Below are 13,620 nucleotides of genomic sequence, written 5' to 3'. Positions count from 1 at the left end.
CTGGACACAGGGCATATTGGTTCATCATTTCAACAAGCATAGCTTAACTGTCCCCTGCTGAGGTTGTACAAATTTATGCTCCCAGCAACGTGTTAGAGTGATTGTTTTTCCACACTTTGCCCAACGCCTTGTATTATTAAACTTTATGGGCATTCGCGCATCTGAGAGGTAAAAATATCTCGGGGCAGCTTTAATCATCTCATATGTAAGGTTGAGTGTCTTCATATATTTAAACCTATTTGTATTTCTTTTACTGTAGACTGCTTGGTCATAGCTCTCACCTGATTTCCTACAGAAATGAAGTTTAATTTCTTACTGATTTTTAGGAGTTGTTATGTAACAGGCAGTTTAAAACTTTGCTCTTTGATTGTTTCTGACTATTAAGGAGTCAATAACCACTGCATCTTCAGGCATTTTTATAAAATAAAATTGTAAAATAATTAAAACACAGCATCAGAACACCCTCAAGACAAATGTATCGTTACTGAATTATTATAAAGTGAACACCCCTGTAACTACCACCCAGGTCACCCAGGTGGCTAGAAAGTTGCCATTTACCCCAGAAATCTATCCATATGCCCCATTCTGATCTCAACACCCTCCCTCCCAAAGTATCCGTTATCCTGTCTTGTATGGCGATACTTTCTTGTGTTTCTTTATAGCTTTTCACTTGTGGGCAATCCTAAACTCTATAGTATATCCTGACCGTTCAAAAAATTGCAACGTCTTTAAAGGGTCTTTTAGTCTTTAGGACTCCTCTCCATTTTTTCTTTTCTTTACACCTTTTCAGATGACAATCTCAGGACTTTTGTGTAGTTTTCCATAGTCTAGATTTTGCTCTTGGTGCAGTTCAACACATTCCTCTATCCTCTGTCATTTCCTGTAAACTGGCTCCTGGAGCCAGATGCTTTATCAGACTTAGATAAAATCCCTTTGAAAAGACCATAGGTGGTGCTGTGGTCCTTCATCAGGAGGCATACATGTCTGGTTTTCTCTCTTTTTGTGACATTAGCAGCTTTTGATGCCCAATGTCTAGAATGATTAGCTTATTGGGAGTTGTAAAATAAGGATATTCTAATTCAATAACTTATTTTTCATTTATTCATTGAAATGCTTTATATACATTTGTAAGGTGGAATATTTTTATAAGAATTCTATTTTTCTGGTCAATAACCAATAGTTCAACTTTATGTGGGAAATAAAGGATAAATATTTGATTCTTTCTAAGTTTTTAAATTGTGAATTGAATCCCTATCACAATTCAAAACTGGCCAGTTTTTTTTTTTTTAAATCATTGTGAAGCTATGGATTTAAACATATTTGAAGAGTTTCAATCAGTTGCACTTAGGCCTTTTAAAGCTAAGAGTGTTCTATTTTTGCTCAGTAGAAATCCCTTCAATTTGGCTTCTGAATCATTTTCACATGAGCCTAGTAGCTTTCTTTATCTGGTGTGAAGATATATTCTTGACTTCTCTTGCACTTTTTTTTTTCTGCCCCAGGCACGGAATGGACCATTTCCCCGTAAAAGCCCTTGTTTCTCTTAATGAAACATGATAGTTCAAAATCACAATCTGTGTACAAGGATTGCTAATTGCCACCAAGAATTGGTCATTGTTTCTAGGCTTCTTCAATGCACAGAGCTAGGAAAAGTATACACACACACACACACACACACACACACCCCAAAATACTTCATGAGTTCATACTGATATTTCCAACTAAAATTCAAGAGTACGGATGTTTTACCTAACCTCTTCTATGTTACATCGGTACCTCCTTTCTTTTACACTGTAACTCTTGATTTCAAGGACCTAGAGTACTACATGTAATTAGAATCTCTTCTAATCACTCATTTACTTAAACCTCTATTACACATACACAAATCTCAGAGTAATACAATTACTGAGAATGGTCATTTTTTTGCATATGTGATTTTCTCCCCATTTCGGTTTTTGACTATTGATGTGGTTGTGTTAACTTTAAGTTTCTCATCTTATCATTTTTCTCTGTTTCTCCTATCTGTATTTTGTCTCCCTTTTCTTCCTTTTCTGGCTCCTTTTGGATGAATGTTTTTATGATCTGATTTTATCTCCTCTGTTGGCTTATTAGCCATAAACTTTGTTGCGTTATTTTAGCGGATGCTTCAGGGATTATAGTATACATCTTTGCTGGGAAAGGCCATCAGAAAGACCCGACCACCAGTTGACCTGTGAGCTGGACCCAGGAGATGGGAAGATCCTCACCTCTTCCCCTGTCTTTGGAATGTGGTTCTGCTTGCCTTTCCCATTCCCAGTGGCTGCTCCAAGGACACAGCCTTGAGATAATGATGTGGTGTTGAGAACACCTGCACAGTATACATGACTGTACCCAGTTAAAGGTAGAGACTGTACCCACATCTCTCTATATACATTTTAAGACGTGGCAGGCAGATTTCCGGACCCACTTGTCTTGCTTTAGCCCAAGACGATCCTTGTACGTAAGTTGCCTTTGCTTATCAAAACTGCTACCTACCAACCTGGAGTGGCCTGCCTCTTCCTTTCATCTGTCCCTGCCCTCTGCTTTTGGGGGCCAATTTCAGATTACACCTGGAATGCTCCCTAGAGGGTTGCGAACCAACAATCTCCTACGTTATGACAGCTTACCTTCAAGTGTTAGTATACCATTTCACATACAGTGTAGGAACCTTACAAGAATATTCTCCCATTATTTCCCATTCCACCTTCATGCTATTTCACCATATAGTTTATTTTTATATATGCTACAAACTCCATACTATATTATTTTGATATTATTTAAACAGTGACTTATATTTTAAAGGGATTGAAATAATAAGAAAAATACTTGTATATTTATCCACATTGTTACCATTTTTAAAAAAGATTTTATTTATTTGACAGAGAGAGTGCATGCCTGAGAGACAACACACACAGGGGGAGCGGCAGAGGGAGAGGGAAAAGCAGGCTCCCCACTGAGCAGGGAGCCAGCCCCTGGGTGTTGTTACCATTTTTTAAATAAATAAATTCATTTATTTATTAAAGTTTATTTATGTTTTTAGTAATCTCTACACTCAACATGGGGCTCGAACTAATGACCCCGAGATCAAGAGTCCCATGCTCTTCTGACTGAGCCAGCCAGGCAACCCCCATATAGTTACCATTTTTTATGTTCTTCATTCCCTTGTAGAGATCCATATTTCCTGGTATAACTTTTCTTCTGCCTCAAGTACCTCATTTCTTGTAGTGCAGGTCCTCTGGTGATTAATTCTTTCAGCTTTTGTATGGCTAAACAAAACAAAACAAAACAAAACAAAAAACAAAACACTGACTGAGCCACCCTGCTGCCCCTTGACCTGTTCTTCTTCTTCTTTTTTTTTTAAATCTCTCCATTTCTATCAGTTTATTCTAGTGATAAGCATTCACCATCGCTTCTCTGGTCGTTTTGTCCTGCCAAGTGCAGCTATTCCAAAGGCATATGGGGAAATCAGAGAAGGGAGCAGTCCTTCAATACCTGCCGCAGATTAAGACCTACTTAAAAAGCCAGAGGAGTTTAAGAACTACAGGTATAGGAAGAAAACAATCGACCAGCGGAGCAGGAGAGAAAACTCAGAGACGATATATGGGGGCATACATATGGTGACTTGCTATACAACAGTGTTGGCGTCACAGTCCCATGGAGGAAGCATGAACTATTTTGTAGGTGATGTTGGGGAAACTGGTTCACTATAGGGAGAAAAAGAAAAATTAGTCTTTACATCTCACCATAAACAAACAATGTATGAATGAACTTAATGTGAGCTATGAAATAATAAAGAAAAAAATGTAGGAGGATATCTTTGTAACTTAGGAATGAGAAAGGACTTCTTCAATAGGATCTCCCAAACACAAATCATTCAACAGAATAACTATATTTATCGCATTAAAATAAGAATATTTGTTAGATAGAGGACATCAAAGACAAAATAATCCAGATGACATATTGGGAAAAGATAGTTGCAGTGTTTAAAACCAACATGAGACTTATATCTAGATTTATAAGGAATGTGTACATTTATAAGAAAAAGGCGGAGAACAAAACAGAAAAATGAGCAAAGCACACGAGAAAGCAATTTACAGAAGAGGAGAACAAACAGCTAATATATGTAAAGAGATGCTCAACTCATTAGTTATCAAAGAAGTGCAAGTGAGCCCTGGGTGTTATATGCAACTCATGAAGCGCTGAACACTACATCAACAACTAATGATGTACTATATGTTGGCTAACTGAACATAATAAAAAGAAAGTGCAAGTTAAAGCAACAGTGAGACACCCCACCGGAACATTGGTGAACTGCTGACAGTCTAGTAATCGGTCACAAGCCCAGAACTGGCACGATGGGCACATGCATGGGATGGCTATGGTGGCAAAGATAGAGACCATGCATTGGTCCAACAGCATCAACCCTCACTTCCCAAGACTGATCTAGCTAGTGCTGCTTCTGCATGTCCAACTTGTCAGCAACAGAGATCAAGATCAGAGTCCTTGATATCAAGCTTTTGAGGAAACCAACTGGCTATTTGTTGCCCATTTGGTTGGCTACATCAGGTGCCTCGCATTGGAAGAGCCAATGGTTCATCCCTACAGGAATGACAATTCCAGATCTGAGTCTGCCTTTCTTGCCCACAAATCTTCAGCCACAGCGCTCTCTGGGTTTCTGGAATGCTTGATCCACAAGTAGGGAATCTCATCCAACAGTATTTGACCAGGGAACTCACAATGTGGGAGGTGCGGGAGTGGGTCCACAACCATGGGATCTATTGGCTGTATCACATATTGCACTATCCAGAGGGATCTTTCTGGAACAGTCTTCTAAAGGTACAGCTGAAGTGTTAGCTTGGAGAAACACTGAAAGAATGGGGTGCCATCTTCCAACCAAGTGTAATTATATCAATTCAGAGACCAGTATATGGTGCTCTGTTCTCAAGATGAAGAGTCCATGGATCCCGGAATCAAGGGATATATATAGGAATGGCCCCACTGACCACCACTCCTGATGACCTATCAGAGGATTCTGTGCTGTCATTGCAACTCTGGGCTATTCGGTTTTGGAGGTTCTGATCCCAAATAGAACAGATTCTTGCCAGGTGATACTGCAAGAGTGTCACTGAATTACGAACTGCTGTAAGACACTGAACTTCCGGTGCCCAGTGCCCAGCAAGACAAAGGAGCAGTTATGCTGGTGGAGATCATTGATCCTGCTCAGCAGGACGAGGTCCAGCTGCTTTTCCACACTAGGAGCAGGGAGGATACAGTATGTAGGGGACCTAGAAGATCCACTCTGGGGCCCCTGGTCCTCTTTTGCCCTTATTGTAATTGTGAACAGACCCATGCTGCAACCCTAAACTGAAAAAGGGTGTGACTATCATGGATTCAGGTGCTATAAGGTTGTGAGTTGCACAACTAGCTAAGCTACCAACATGTGATAAGGTGACCTGTGGTGGTGAAGGGAATTCAGAACGGATGTTGGAGGAGGGAGTGGATGAGTTGCTGCCCTGAGGTCAGCTACATGACGGGCTGTGGTTTGTCCCTCTAACCTCTTTCTTATGAGTTTCCCTTGGGAAGAAAGGCCCCTGGGAACCATGGAAGCACTGCTCCCTGAAACTATGTGGAGAAGTAGATCTGTGCAGCTCGAGGGGTGCACTGTGGCGGCCATGAGGATGTGCCTCAAGGACCTCCAACCAGAGGACGCGTAAGTGACCAAAAGCCCAGCTACTGCTCTGTGAAATGCATCGCTGAGCTGTGCTTAGGCAACTCTTCCTGTGGGCTTCTGGTAACTGATGTAGCAAGAATCCTGAGTAGACCTGTTTCTGGGAGACACAGCCCTCCTCTAATGGCTGACCAGTTTGAGGACTCTCTGATGACACTGCTGAACCAGCCGTAAGCAAGGACAGCTGCCAGCAAGGCGGCCCAGGACACTTCCACCCAAGCTTCTCAGACTCCCACTGGGATTTTCCACCTTTCCAGCCTCATACAGCAATCTTCCTATTTTCCTCACATAAGCATTTCTGCTAGTAAAAATCCTTGTATAATTAATCTCTTGCAGTGTCTGGTCTTTGGAGGACCTGAAATAACATAGCTTGTACAAGAGGGGTAAGGAAGGGAAGAATGAAGAATGACTTCTTGATTTCCTGGTTTGGGTACTGGGTGCATGGTGATACTGTTAGTCACTGAGATAAGGGAGACCAGGAGTCTCCGTTTAAAGAGAGAAGGCATAACAAGGGGACAAACAAGAGGTGTGTGGAAGGACAAAAGGAAGGGAAGGCAGAGAGGTCTCAGTTAAGGACGACAATTTCACCCATTATGGGTTTCTGTTGCAAATGAAGTTGTCCTTTTCCCCACTGGAGGCCTGGCTTCAATTCTTCAAATCTTAAGACAAGTTCCAACCTCACCAATGGCTCAAAAACAGATTCTTATGAAAATATATGGAAGGAAGTCAGAGAAAAGCTTACTATGGGGTTTCGTCCTCAGTCAGTTGGGCTGTCATCACAAAACACTGTAGACCGGTGGCTCAATCAGCAGACATTTGCTGTTCACAGTTCTGGAGGCTGGGAAGTCCAAGATCAAGGTGCAGGTTGGGTTCCTGTTGAATATCCTCTTCCTGGTTTACACATATCCTGCCTTCCGGCTATGTCCTCACACGGCTCTTCCTGGTGCATGCTCATGGAGAGGGGGAGAGAGAGAGAAAGGTCTCTCATCTTCCTCTTCTTAAACGATGCCAACTTCACAACCGCATTTAAACCTAATTCCCTCTGAAAGGCCCCACCTCCAAATACCATCACAGAAGGATTAAGGCTTTAACATGAATTTTGGTGCTGGTGGTGGCGGGGGGCACAAACATTCAGTCTATAGCAGTTTCTTTCAGCCATATTGAGAAGTGCTGATTCTCATGGCCACTCGATCGTTACAAAGTTCCTGTGCCATGTGGGCACTTGGCATAGGAGGCTCCAAAGATGTTCCCAAGTCTCGTAGGAAGAAGAAATGAAATACTGACTTACAGAGTGTAATAGCAAAGCGCCTTCAGTCCTCCACTCTCAGACTGGTCCACTGTTTGCTGCGGGCTTTTTGCAGATTCTGTTCTTTAGCTTGAAATTCTGGTGTCTACGGCACAACTGTTTCACTGAGAATAATTATTTTCTCTCATCTCCCTGCCTTTATCCCCATCCCTTCTTTTCCTTGCAAGTACTTTTTTAAATAAAGGAGGAAATGACACGTGTAGATACAGTAATTTCCAGAACAAACCCAGACACACATTCTGTAAACAGGAGGGTATTTAACTGGTATGGCTGAGTGGAGAACAAAAAACATTATCTCCAGAAACACAAAGCTAGAACAATTTTCTTAAACATGCAGCATAGTTTAAAATGCTGTCCACGGACAAGGGGATCTTACTCTGGCACTAACTCGCTGATCTTTAGTAAAATCATTTTTTTCAAGATTTAATGTCAATAACGTCACTCCTTAATGTGCTTCAATTACTCTTTTGTGGTTCCCAAGTGTTAGGCTGTGGATTATTTCTCACTCTGTGTGAACTGCCGCGGTCCAGCTACGTCCTCACTATTTGTATAAACCCAACACTTCAGTCTGTTCCAGCTTCAGAACAGTGGTGAAGGGAATTAGCAACGTTGATAAGATATCACCATATTGGTTTTGTCCTATCCATAGCTGAATGCTTTGACAAATGTATCAGTCCCACTTGCTCAACAAATGAGTTAAAAACCGGAACTGTGGTCCCCAAAGTTCCAGAGTAAATAAGGCAAGTATTGTGGGCTTGCATATTTCCTTCTTACAGTCAGTCAGAGTTCAAAGGAGCTACAGAATTGAGAAGTGTGCTTTCCACGTGTAATGCAATTCAACAAACATTTATTGTTAAAAATGCCTTTATCTTTTCCTTCTCAATACAGTGAGTCCTTTATGGCAGAAGGAGTTTAGGCCCAAACACGGAACTATTCACCGTTGAAGTTATCAGAAGTTATCCATATGGCTAGAGTGTTGGGGAAATTTCTGCTGTAGTTCTGTGGTTTTCTTCCTTGTACTGCTTTTTATTTTTTATTTTTATTTTTGGTACTAGTGCCAAACATCCAAAGAACAGCATGGTAAAATCCAAAGAACACTGGATTCAGAGATTTTCCCCATCCTGTTCGTTTACTTGGGTCTATAGCAATCTGCATTTCCTAAGGTTTTATTACTTAGCAGCAAATACCAGGCTCCACAGTCCATAGGATTGACCAAGTTGGGCTTACATTACAGTGGAGGAAGTAAAAAATCTTTGACAAGGGGTAGAAACTCCTAGGAAAGTAGACACTATCTGCATGCACATGTGACTGTCACCAGTGTATGGGGACCCATCCACTCCTCAAAAGGTAAATAGCTCTTTGTACACGTCTACTCAGAAATCTACATCGGGGTCCCTAGGGGCTGCTTGGCTGGTTGGAGAAGGCCTGCGATTGTGTGGTGAAGATATTTTGAAGAATTTTGAACAGAGTTAATGTCACAGAGGGTCACAAAGCAGGGACATTCCAGAGGTGACATGTAGGAGAAGCAATGGGTAGGTGGCATCCAGGAAAAGGACTATCGCAAGCCGTGGCCCCAAGGCTCAGGGTCTCCTGAAGTCCACCCTTGGAGCCTCTAGGGATTGTGGAGTCTGGGGTGGAGCCCATGCTGGGGTACCTGACCACAAATACAGAAGGTTAGGGTGGGCCAGCCACAGAGAGCAGAACAGGGAGCAGAAGGACGGAAAGGCAGGTTTGCTCTTAACAGAAGAGGGAAGACTGAGGCATGGATCTGGGGGCCCTGGGAGGTTTCTGATAGAGTGGCTCAGGTGACAGAAGGCCTCCTCAGAGGGACTTAGGAAGGACCTCACGCTGGGAACTTAAAAGGCCCCTTCCAGGTGCCAGTGACAGATTGCTGGCTTCTGCTCATGCCTCGTCCCCTCTCACACAGGGCCGAGGATTTCCTTCTTCAAAGTTTACTGGGAAATAGATTTCATTCATCTGAAAACAACAATTTAATGTTTGTCATCAGGGAGTCCAAACGCCATCTACCGTCATCACGTTCTTTTTGTCTCTTCTTTGCCGTGGTGGACAGTGAGCGTTGAGGCTTTGCCTTACCGAGAGCTCCTTCGCTTTCACCGAGGGCCTGCGGTCGGTTATCTTCCACAGTGCACAAGGGAGCCGAGGCTCTGGGCAGACTGGGGTCTTGTCCTGGTGTCCTCAGCCTGGGGTGAGTACAGGCATGACTCTGAGCTCAGTGCTCTTTCCATCATACCTTCTCCTTAATTCTTGGGCAGACAGGTCCTACTTTTTGTGCTTAAGACTTCAGGGCATCGCCAATGCTTACTTTCATCCTTGTGACAAAGACCACCAACTACTTCACTGTTCTCTGACTTCAACCCCTGCTCAGTGATTTTGGCCACTGTGCAAGCAGTTGGAAGGCACTAGGGTATGTGAGTACGTGAGACACAGGCACTAGGGATGTATCGCTCCCTCAAAATGGAGCCCTCTAGTTACCCCAGAGCGGGGAGCAGGAGCTCTGCTCTCCCCTCCTCTCTGCAAGGAATGAAAACCAATCTATCCAATCCTAGGGAACTCTGGAAAGATGCCAAGCCACACTGAACCTAGAACTGATGAGGTCCAGAGGATAAATTCCGTTGCAGAGGAAGAGGTGTGTGTGGAGACCCAAAGAGCTGTCCTGGGGAACCTCAGGCACATAGAAACAGGAGGCCATAGACGAGTGGGACAGCTTTACCTTTCTTGATGTAGGACCTACTATGTCCGGGTCCGAAGTCTGCTCAGGAGGGCCCTCCCTGTTCACACCAGAACATCCAGGGGCAACTGTGGATACCTGATCATAGCTGGGAGAAGGCTCTGGACTGAAGGCAGGTGACCCCCTGAGCCAAGGATGGCTCCAGAGAGGATTACTAAGTGCTCCTGTCAGGGGTGTTGGGGAGCAGACTGCGGGAGGGTGACACTGGCTTGGGAGATGTGGGGACCGCCGCATCCGTGGAGGCTGAGGAAGCTGACTTCCTGAGACTGACAGGAAGTTCACATACCGCAAGGGGGACCTCAGGGCGAAAGCACCCTTCCCGAACCGATGTCACGGAAATCAGGGAATCAATGCCCATTCCAGATCACCAGGCCCTTGGACTACTGGGGTTTGTCCATTGCTTCTTTGTGGTGATGGCTTTTCTTTTCGTTTAATCGAAACTTGTGTTTGCAAAGTTAGAATCCATTATAGGGTTGTCTAGTGAGGAAACCTTCCCACGTCTCTGCCCACGATTTCGACTGAAGCGAACTGCCCAGGTGCCCATCTGCTCGCTCCAGGCTTGTGCTATGATATGTTTAACCTTCCCTGACAGATTCACCAACAGGCAGGATCAGTGCTTGGGTCACCTGATAGATTGTGCAAACTCCTCATATTCCCCAAGTCTCTGTGTTTGCGGCATCTTAGTAAAGGGAGAAGCTTCCTGGGAACTTCTTGTGTTTGGTGTTGAGCTTCTGCCAATGATTTAATTCCCCCCATTGTTGAATTGGGTGATTAAGCGGTGATTTATCGGAAAGTATAGCAGGAAAAACTTGTGGTCATTGCTAAGACCTCAGATATTGGCTAACTGCTAGTTCCTGGCTGGAAGGTGATAAAATGAAATGTTCAACTTTTAATGTTCGTGGGCCCTGTTCCTGGGCTCCCAGGGAAGCTATACTTTAACATTTACCAAGGTCAAAATGACTTTGCAAAACCTCAGAGTATGGGCTTTATTTCTGCCATGAGCTTACATTGTACATCTGATTTGTTTAAAAAATAACCAAAAAGGAGCATTCCAAACACAAAGATAAGAAAAAGAAAAAAAGAAAACCTCCCTGTTTCCCATAATTTTTAAAGTTATATAGCCTTGTGTATACTAGAAGCTTAAGATAAGGTCTGAGTCTTTCTGAAATGTCCTTCGTCTAATTATTTGTAACTTTTTAAAGTACACCAAATGTTCCTTCACCAGAGCACTCTCTTCTTTGGGAAGATTGTGTATCCTGGGCAACTGTCCTACCTTGCGTTCGAATCAAACTCTTTCTTTCAAAAATTCTAAAAGGTTTGTTCAATTTGCGTCAACATTTCTTGGTAAGGTCAGCAGGATATCAGAGCAACTCTTGTCCGATCACCCGGGGGTCCTCTGGAACTCAGGCTTGGTACCAGCAGGGGCCCTCTGTGCCCCTCCGACTTCTCAGCACCTCACAGGTGTATCGGGTGAGTGCTCCTCATATCCGACCTCCTCACCTGGAGTTGACGGTCCTGACTTTTATTGGAGCCATTGAGAGCTACCATCATATTCTCTAGGTGGAAATAACCTAGAGGGGTTGGAGCTGATGGGCATGTTTTGATTTGGCATTATGCTAATTGATGTTATCAATAGAAAGCTTGAGTACATTTCCTGGCTAGAAAGAAGACAGGCTGAAACACTCAGCTCCAAAGAGATGGGACACTTGCTCCTTCAGGCCAAATGGTGCTTTCAGGTGCCTGAAAGCCTAGAGGAGGTGTCTCGGGACGCCTGCGGCTCGGTCTGCAGCACACACGGGGCCTCTACTTGCAAGTGCTTACTTCAATGGGACATCTTCACTAAGGCTAACCCAAGTCTCACACGGCCTACATGGAATTCTTTTGACATGTCTGAATTCATTTTCTTGTGCACACAATTAGAGAAAGTCAATTATAAGACTAACCAACCAGAAGCTAGGAAGCCATTTGGTTCGATCAGTGAAGCCCCCAACTTTGCGGGGGGGGGGGGGAGCCAATGACCACGGAGGCACTTGGGCTTCATTTGGCTTATTTGTTGCTGCAGCTTTTGGTATCTTTGGACAAAACTGGCCGTGTTCTAAATGGAAAATGGAAAATGACTCATTAATGGAGCCATAGATTATAATGTTACCTTGTGATTAGATTTGTCTTATAAAAGAGAGGTATTTGGAAACTGGGTCTATAATGTCCTCTCTACAAATATTAGTGAAGCAAAGGCTAGACTTTGGTGGCATCTTGTTTGTATATATGTGTCCATATGTGTTATAAATGTGAGATATTTTCTTTACCTCAGATGGTATTGCCAAAAATTAATTTGTAAAAGAGTTCTTTTTAATTGGCTTAAAGGCAAACAGTTGTAAAAATTGGGCATTCTAAAACTCAGAAAGATAAGAACTAATCCAAATGTTTTTCAAGGTCATGTGATCTGGGATAATCTTTGATAAATTAAAATTCAAGGTTGTTGGTTTAATTAAAACAGACAGGGTTGCTGTCTAGGGATGGGGTAACTGGGTGACCGGCATTAAGGAGGGCACGTGATGTGATGAGCACTGGGTGTTATATAAGACTGATGAAACACTGGCCTCTACCTCTGAAACCAATAATACATTATATGTTAATTAATTAATTAATTAAAATAAAATAAAATTGGTCTCCTACCCTTCCAAAAAAAATAAAATTAAAATTAAAAAATAGACATGTCTTTAGAGTTGTCAACATTAAATTTAAAACTTCTGTTTTACCAAGGTTCGTTCAAGGTCGAATAAGTTTGTTATCTCTGTTGCAATTTGTCAACAAAGATGATTTAAAATAATGGTTGGTTTTGTCTGTCTCATGAAATATTCATGGGTAATTGATAAAAGCAAGTAAGTTGAATAAGAAGTTTTTTAATAAGGTAAAATACTGAAATATTAATTACTAAACACAGGTTTATTTGCTTTTGGCTTCTTATTACAGAGAAACTAAAGATAAATTTGGGTCTGCTTATAAACATGTATTATGCTTTATTGAAAGTTTGCACTATGAAAAAACACATTTTTAGAAATTATGAAATATATCCATATATTGGCCAATTTAAACAATTCTGATGTAACAGCTCATAATTGGTTCCTACTTAGTTTTCACTGGAGACTGAGGTTTTTAAGAATTAAAATTCTGATAAATGTGATTGAGACTGTTGGAAATAATACGGGAAGCAAGTCTGTACGTAGGAAAGTTAGACATACATCTTGTATAAAGAATGAGGGTACATTTTTGTTGAGGAAAAAAAAATAATTTTGTCCTGAAATGAGACCGGTTGTTTAGAGAGGAAAAAGTTAGGGCAAAGTCTTAATGGAAAAAGAAAGTTATAAAAGTTTGTGAAGGAGACTCTTTGGAAAAGAATTTTATACATGGTCAAGGCTAAGATTGGAATGAAAGAATTTTAAAAGTGCACTAGTACAAGATAGGAATTTGGTTTTTCTCTCTGTTAAAAAGACTAAGTTTTTTTGGATTTTTGTTCTGCTCTTGATAAGAAATTATGAACGAAGTTTTTTTTTTCTTTTTCTGCCCAGAAAAAACAAAGATCTATGTTTTGTCTTCATCAGTTTTTTGGATTACTTAAGAAAATTAAATCTTCTCAATATTAGAAGAGCTAATTTTTGTTAACAACTATGTATGCTGTATTTGCTTTTAGAATCTCTTATGGCCACCTTTGTTACACAGATTAATTAAGATTTTCTTTTTCAGATTAATTAAGTTTAAAGTTTTGTAATGATCTGTAATCCTATTTAGGCATGTGCTTTAGAAATCTCTGAGGTTTTTTTT

The sequence above is a fragment of the Ursus americanus genome, chromosome 20, assembly GCF_024610735.1.
Source record: "Ursus americanus isolate L20-20 chromosome 20, mUrsAme1.1.p, whole genome shotgun sequence".
Lineage (NCBI taxonomy): Eukaryota > Metazoa > Chordata > Mammalia > Carnivora > Ursidae > Ursus > Ursus americanus.
The sequence above is the reverse complement of the archived record's forward strand: the minus strand, read 5'-3'. Positions refer to the sequence as shown.